The following is a 9230-nucleotide window of genomic DNA, read 5'->3' as shown; positions in this document are numbered from 1 at the left end:
CTATAGTTTATAAATTTACAAATTGTCCATTTGAAAATGTTTAGGTACGGCATTTAAAAAATAACACATAATAATATATACAGTGTAATTCTTAGTTTTAAAACTCTTCATATATGTATTATATTATAATTTATTTATGTAGGTATAATTCAACAAAGTATTATTTTATTTGAACAATTTTGCACAGGGCCCCGCAATTTGTAGTGCCGGCGCTGGTAACATATTAATATTGTATTAAATTTAATGAAATAGGTACCTACTCTTAAAATGTTTAGTTTTGCTAGTTATCTAGGTGTATAGCATTATTATATTATACTTACATTTTTCTTTAATAATTCATCAGTTGTAAAAACTTAGTTTTTTCCGAATTAATTCCATCTGTTTAAATAAACACTATACAAATAATGAGTTATATATGCTACAGGTACAAAAGAAACGACATTAATGTAGCCTATGGGTAGGTACCTACAAAGAAAATAATACGAGTGCTGTACCTACACTATCGTGTGGTGTTATAGATCGTCTAATCGTCTTCTTCGTGCATTAAAATCTATAATCATTAATCATTATATTCTATGTAAATAAATTGGTAGTTACCTATCCTGCAAATTTCCGAATGACCAAGAATTTCAAATACTTACCCACATTACTGATAATAAAATATTAACATATTTAATGTTGTTTAAAACAAAATGTAATTTATATTTTCTTAAAATTAATGTGCTCAGTTTGAATAACTTAATTTGAATCTTTTTCCTTAAAAAAAATATACTTAAACTAGGTAGGTATATACAGCTTACTGTATGTTTTATATAAAGTTTTAAGATCTTAATTATCTGCGTGTTAAGGAAGTTTCTTAAACAACTATTAATACTAATTTAAAACACTATAAACATACCAAATATTAATAATATTGTGCTCTTTGAACCCTATAATATTATCGTTATTATTCATTCGAGATATTTTATCAATTATATACTTACTCTATTAGAATAATTTTACAAATTCATACATTTTGACGAATTGGGTACCCAACTGGGTTATTGAAAAACTACATTAGGTAGAGATTTATATTTAATTAGTTTAGTTACAAATGGTACCCATATAATATCGTTTACGACAAACATAAAAAAAAATTGAATGTGCTCTATAATAAAGTGTAAAAATGTGAGTTGTGCAGTAGGTCAGGTAGGTCACTGTTTAATATATGGTATTAAATTGAAATTCAATGATATAATATATTAATATCATTGTATACGAAAGACGATTCTGAGCGGAGACGGTTTGTCACTGTGGATATTTTATATTATACATAGTTTCGAACTATGAATAGGTATTACATAATATAGTGTTATTTATTCTAGATTTCTAGACAAATATAAATTTAGAAAAATATCTTTTGGTGAATATATATTTTTTTTAACCATATTCATTTTGTTTAAAGTAACAACAACATATTTTGTATCTATATAGTTTCGAATATCATGCTTTCATATTATTAGGTATATATATAAACGATAATAAAATGAAGTATTTTTAAAGTAGTTTTTAGTAGTTAATGATCTATTTATATTATGATATTATACTGTATATAGTATTAAATATACGTTACACATACCAAAATATTATTTTAACTAACTTTTATTCATAATGAACTATGTGCTAACTACTTAATATGTTGTAAATTAATTCTACAATCCAAATTGTAATTATTAATTTGTAATTTTATGTGCAAGTAGGTATTTTAAAGTATTAATCGAAATAAAATCATATCTATTACATAATATTATACAAAATTAGTATCAAACTATCAAACATAACGTTTATATTATAATTTAATATTTTTCTAGGAAAAAATCACATAATGTACACTTACCTACGTCGGTAACACAATTATTTTGCTGCACCTTTATTTTTTTGTTAGAGAAATAAATTATATATGATAATAATAAATTAATAAAATTATTGCCATAAGTAATGACAAATTAAATATAAATAGGATACCCTATATTGGTACTATTGTGCAGCCAATAATAAAAGATTAAGTAAGTACATTAAAGAATTAAAAATTATATTTTCGTCAAAACGTATTAAACAAGCTAGTGAATTAACTGAACAAATCTCCGGTGTGGTAGCTGTGTATGGTTGGAATAATTTCAAACATTGTAGTTTCACTTGCTGTTTAAATAGTTTTATTTACTATTACTTAAGAATAAGCACACGTGGCCAGATATTTAATATTCGTACAGCAGTTGTTGTCTATAATACCGGTGTGGATCTAACTGAATCTATTGACGAACGTTTTATGAAAATCGGTCAAAAACATAAGGTTAGTCCGCTTTAGACCTTTGATGTTATATAGTGAAAAAAGCTTACTTCGCCATGAAAAAAAATTAACAATTATAAAATACAACGCGTATCTCAGTTTTAGACTTTTAGTGTACCCCAGTTCACGACCAAATCGGCGTCAGTGTACCTATTTTTATGAAATAACTCAACCTAGGTAGCAACCGAAAGTCGTGGATTGGATTAAACACTTGTTATGTTTTTTAAACCATACTCTCTAAACTTTTCTGATATATCTAAGAATTATGTATTAGATTTTTTTCAAAATCAATCGGGTATTTTTTTAGTATATAATCTACAAACCTACATTTGGTTTTAAGATATATAGTTTCTTTAATCGATGCCATGTAAATGCGACGATTTGATGCATGCTTTTAGCTCATATGCCAGAGTAACCAATGGGAAATAGCAACCGTTTATATTCAAAAAATAAATAAACAGTAATTTCTACTGTTACTATTATAATATGCGACCATAGGCAACCATTTATAAACAAAAAAAGGTGGGTACGTGGATGTCACTCTGCTGTACAGTAGGTGACAAGTGGGTCACTGTAATGGATGGTGTCAAATTTGAATTCAATGATATAATATCATTGTATAAGAAAAACGATTCTGAGCGAAAACGGTCAGTCAGCCTATGATATATTACCCAAGTATATTTGATGATATTATTGTGAATAAAGTAATTTATATAATATAACATATTTACGTGGAACCTTGTTTTAAATTTTCAATCCTTAGCTATACATTTTATACATTTTCAACTACAAAATAATTATTAAATTTGATACATTTTGTTAAAATTCGAACTTTAAATGCTTATAAAAAAAAATTGTGCTTTTGTATATTTAATATTTTTCAAACATTATATCAGGAGCCTTGCATAAAATTTTCACGCTTTTCTACTTAGCAAATAAAATTTTATTGATATTTATAGAAAAAAAAAACTAAAAAAATTGAAAACTGACAATGTCCGTAAACAGCTCAAAAAGAGTCAAATTATTTTCAAAATTTTATCGTGTATAGAAAATGCTAATCCAAACATTCAGTGAAATTTTCAAGTATCCACAGTCATACGTTTTTTAATTACAACAAAATAAGAAAATCGTTGCATGAGATATCGAGTGAATATCAAATGTTGTAAAAATATGAATTTCAAACGCTCATAAAAATTTAATTTGACTTTGTTGAAGACATTTTTTTTTTTTTTGATAAAGGTAGACAAACTTATGGATAATCTATTGTATTACATTTTCAAATCTTAGTTTTAAAAAGAAAAATTTTTATGAATAAAATTTTTACCTAAAAATGATTTGCTAATTTTCGTGATTTTGTCAAGATTTGAAATTTAAATGCTTATATATAAAAACTGTGACTAAGGATTTTTTCATTTGCCTTTGAAACAATAACCTAAGGGCCTTCTATTAAATTTTCAAGCTTTTTTACCCAACAGATAAAATTTTATTGATATTTATAGAAAAAAAAAAAAAAATGGAAACTAAAAATGTCCGTAAACAGCTCAAAATAAGTCAAAAGATTTGGAAAATATTATGGTGTATAGAAAATGCTAATCTAAACATTCAGTCAAAATTTCATGTACTTACGGTCATTTGTTTTAAAGTTGCACCAAAAACCAAAATTTTTTTCGACAACAGAAATTCCCGTTTTTCCTTAATTTTTTTTTTGTTTTTTGACCAGCTTTTGAAAACTACTGGGAAATGTTTACTTTTGACTCCCCAAAGTACCAACTAGATTCACTTTCCTATCAGAAAAGTTACTGTTGAAGAAAATCCAAGCATTTTTAATTTACTCCAATAATTGCCCCTTGTTGAAAATCGAATAGGCATCTAAACGTACTCAACTTAGTTGTAATATTGATACGTCATGTCATTGTTATTTAATATATCGCCTTAGAACCAATGCCGTGTTAAGGTGTAATGCTACCGGAGGCACACATATTTTGCCGCCTCATAACCTCAAGTTATGTATAGTTTTGTTGTATTTGAAACCAGGTATACACCATACCACCATAAATCCTGGTTGAGACGGAGGTTACGTGTCAGACGAAGGGAGAGGTGCAGGTCTGCGACGATGTCACCGGACACCGGTGCGTAATCACAGCGAAACAGACGGTGGTTGTACTCGGGCCTCCAAAGAGGTTTTTAAAGGTTCTTAGGGACTTATATGTTGTGGTTGGGCATCGTGCAAAGAGTAGATGCCACCTGGAGATAAAACGAAGTTGAACGAGATAGAAATTTGGATTTTAAATGGATAAACAGGCGCGATGAGGGGTACCGAAAGTGCTTTATAGTTTATACACCTATGTAGTTATCTTTTTCCCCTCCCCCCTTAATTGCTTATCTGTCTGAACGTCTGTTCCACTCGATCTTGGTTTTGCTTCTATTCTCGGCTTGACTCGCAGCAGCAATATAAATCTATTGTAAGGTCCTGAAGAACTTTCAGAATCCTTTCCAGAAGCCCTACAGGATCTGTTTGGCTTCGGCTGCATGTGAGTATATAGTACAGGTTTAAATGCATATCTATGTCATGTAGGTAACTGTAATGGATGTGTTAAATTTGGGACTCAAAACTTTTCGCCATTACGTATAATATTATTGTTTACTATACACAATGAAATGTACAAAATATATTTATGAATAATTCTAACTTATTTATACCACGAACATATTCACACCGTTCTACGGCACCTACGTCGGCATTGACTTATAAATTATAATTACAGGCAAAAATTAGTAATATTATATGAAATAATATAATTATTATTATGCACATTATTTTATAATATGTATATTCAATTGATTTTAGAAAAAATTAATTCAATCTACCATATTATTGGTAGGATTGTTGGAAAATAAATTACTATATATTATACTAAATTACACGTTTTTCATATTAGATATGCAGTGATTTATCATTAAATTCTAATTGATCACATCCATTACATAGCTCTACTCCACTCCACTCCACTCGAAAAATCGACACCTAATAAACAGCAGAGCGACTTCCACGGTTTAATTTTTTTTTAAATTATTATACTAATATCTAGAGTCATGACTCATGAGTATGTGATAATATTATTGTACTAGATGTCGCACTGATGTCTGCTATGTGTGCTTTTTAAAAATGAATTGTTCGTATTTATTTTGGCTTTTGGGATAGTTGTATTTTACTGTTAAGCATACACTATGCATATATACACATTTATATAGTTCACCTCCAGCCCATGTACAATAATGTATAGTATCGACATAACAAAAGGGTCGAGATGGGAAGTTTCTTGCTCGGTCCAATGCTCGGAGTAGTCGAAGTTGTGTCGATTTACAAAAACCAGTCACGTGATGCGAAAGGGCTAAAGGGAGGGTCTAGAATGTAATTTTCTTCGTACGAGTCCCTGGAGGTTTTACCTACTGATCTTTCGTTTATCTGCCACGTGAAAAAATGCGATGGCCACGAAAACAAAAAAAGGGATGTAAATAAGAAACATATATCCCTGCTCTCTATCTATATATTATATACATGCTCTGCCTTTTTTCTCTCTAACAAAATAGATATTGAGAAATGTGTTTTTTTTTGCATTGAGTATATTACATTGATTTCGTTTCAATAAACTGCGAACTCGACAATGATTCGTATAAATTTATTTATCATATTATTACATAATATTCCATAATATATGTTTCACGACTGTATAAAATATAAATAATATGTGATGTTTTCGCGCTGGACTGAAAAAATACTTTCATTTAAAATATAATAAAATATTCCGATAAGTTATGGTATAGTATTAGTATTCACTATGCACTATGTATTATGTACAGTAAATAACAAGTAGGTAGTATAATAATAAGTACTTATGTACAATATACGATAATACAATAAACTGCATATTATAGTATACAGTTGTAGCATACGAGAGACGGGGCTTTATACATAATATCTAATGATGTTATTTGAATAATCCAATTAACATAAGTGAAACTTAAAGAAAAATTATGTAATATAGGTACATACTATAATTGAGTATTTTATACTATATTTATGATTAATATGATATTTTGAACTGAAATACATATAAATACATAATATTGTACACTTGTACCATATTATATAATATTTGTATACGATGATTTTTTTTAAAACAACAAAAATAATACAATATAATATTATACCTTCAATAATAATTATACTCTCTCTAAATTATCCGACTCCTCCGAGTGGTGAAATTGGTAAATTTAAAAAGTCATGGTATGAGCCGAACAGATCGCGCTACGTGTGTATTCCTATATCACCGCTCAGTTTTCAAGGGTAGTTAAAGTTGACTTGATTATATAATATTATAGTCTATAAATAATAATTATGTGTTCTTCTGTTAACAAATTATCTACTATATGTATATTGTACACACAAAACAACCATATATAAATCGAAATACTAATTTCAGTAACAAACAGTATAATTCATTTAAATAAATAAATAAATAGACAAAAAAAAAGATTTGTTTTTATTTTGGTTATGCTTACAAGTTACCAGATGATAAGAATTGTCCCTAAAAAGAGTTATTAGGCGATAGTGAAATTGAGGTGAAGAAAACTATTTAGTCCGGTAGGCTGCATTTTATTTTAAGGTTTTCATAAGTGTGATATTCATAAATTCATAAATTAAAGAAATTCTCGTGAACTGCGTAGATATTTCTTATTGGGACGTAATTTACCTATATAGGTTAGAAAACAATTTTATTTGAATATTTATAGTTACCTAACGATTATAATTGTAACTTCATTACTTTTAACTCCACGTAACTAGTAATGTGATTTAAAATTACTTTTTAATAGTAACTTACTCATCACTGCGTTGGTATATCATTGAATTCATTCTAATCGATAGCCGACCAAACTTAACTTTAAAGATATGCTCAACTACTAATATAATAATATTCTAAAATATTTTATAATATATAATAGGTATTGTTACATAATAATAATTATTCTTCACGAGAATAGACGATAAAATAATAGTATACGGTTCGAACTTGGCCACGGGTGGCATTTTTCTTCGGGCAGTCACGGTGTCACGGGCATGGCAGATACCTACGGGTACCCACTAAAAAATTCTGCTAAAACAAACACGCACGTGTTCAAAACCTACAGTACCTTCCCCCACAGTTCCACAAGCTAAACCTCAGTTGTCGAAGCCTCAACCCCCCCAAAAATAAAATGAAATAATAGTATAATTATAATATCTAAAAATAATATTAAAGATTAGGTACTCTAATACAAAATTATTGTATATATTTATATTTTGTATACCTATATTTTTGGATGTTTCTACAATTTATTGTATACAATAAGTATACTTTTTTCGTTGTTCTTTTGTAGGTACAATGATTTAAATAAGTACTACTCTCCTTTAATTATTATATTATGTTCGATAGTTTTAGTTTTTAAACGTCTACATAATATTATACATAGGTACATTTTCAATTAGATTTCACTGTGCGCAATAAATTTCTATGTGGTAGGCACTATAATATAATAACGTATAGTAATTAAATATTGACGGCACAATTACGTTATACGCACAGTATAATATAATAGTCTCTAAAGTTTAGACAAGACTATGAGTGAAGCGCACTTGCACTGTGCTCAGTATTTCCGTAATATAGATATAAACGATTCATCTACAACGCAGTGGTTTTCAAGTTTCAACCGGTGTGCCACGAGCTTTTAAACGTTTTTTTTCATAATAATTAATAATAATAATATAATAAAACATAAAATAATTAATAGTGATGAGTAATTAAGAAGAATTATTTCGTTTATCTATAATTTGGTGTAAAAAATTAAATTATGACCTAAAAAATAAGATATTTGTTGCAGAAAAAGTTATTCATGGTCGAGATATGTGCTGTGAAAATGTTATGAGAGCATCGTCCATGTGCCGCGTTTAAACAAAGGCTGAAAACCATACTGACCTACATGCCATAATAGTCAATATGAATTTTAAACAGTGATAATTAAGTTACCAAAACATTTTAATGTACAAGCTTTAAGACAAAAAAGCAAGGTTTTTGGAAAAAATAATTTTTCAGTAAGCATACATATATTAAGATTGTGTTGTGGTGAGATTTTAATTTCATGTTTTCAAACGATATGAATTTATGAACACATACTATTAATTACATATTATAGTATATGATTTTTCAAATCAACAAATATGTAGATTTTTAATTATTTTAACATAGACTTTCTCCAAAATAGATAGAAAATCTGAATTTGGACCATATTATTACATACTATAAATTATTATACCTCTTTTTTTCTATTATAAACATATAAACAATACCGTCCACTGATCCGTATAGAAACTGAGTACTGTGCATCAGTGGCATGTGGAGATAGTTCCTAAATTATATTAATATGCGACATGCGACATGCGTATACTACGGTACCTTTAATAATAATTATGGTTTATTATTTTTTCAGGTTTAACTTTGCCAATGTTGATACAGCTTGCAGTACGACTAAAATTCAAATCGTAGCCGTCGCAATATCCAATAATGTTTTTCGTTATGCGTGCTTACATATGAAAACTAAAAAGGTTAAATGGGTGCCTATACATATTAAATATTATAATATATTATTATATACGCACATGCATATTATTTGAATAGGATGCCGCGACCCTTCCCCGCGGATCGTCGCGCTTTTTTTTTTGTTCATCCTTCAAAGGTTATCGAATGAATTAAAAAAAAAAATATATATACATATAATAATAATAATGAAAAAAAAATACCCCGTGAGGGTTATATTATCCCGTCGGCGGGGTGCTGTGCTCCCGTCATCGTCTCGTGCATAGTTCTCT

Source organism: Metopolophium dirhodum, chromosome 2, assembly GCF_019925205.1.
Source record: "Metopolophium dirhodum isolate CAU chromosome 2, ASM1992520v1, whole genome shotgun sequence".
In the NCBI taxonomy this organism is placed as follows: Eukaryota; Metazoa; Arthropoda; class Insecta; order Hemiptera; family Aphididae; genus Metopolophium; species Metopolophium dirhodum.
The sequence above is the reverse complement of the archived record's forward strand: the minus strand, read 5'-3'. Positions refer to the sequence as shown.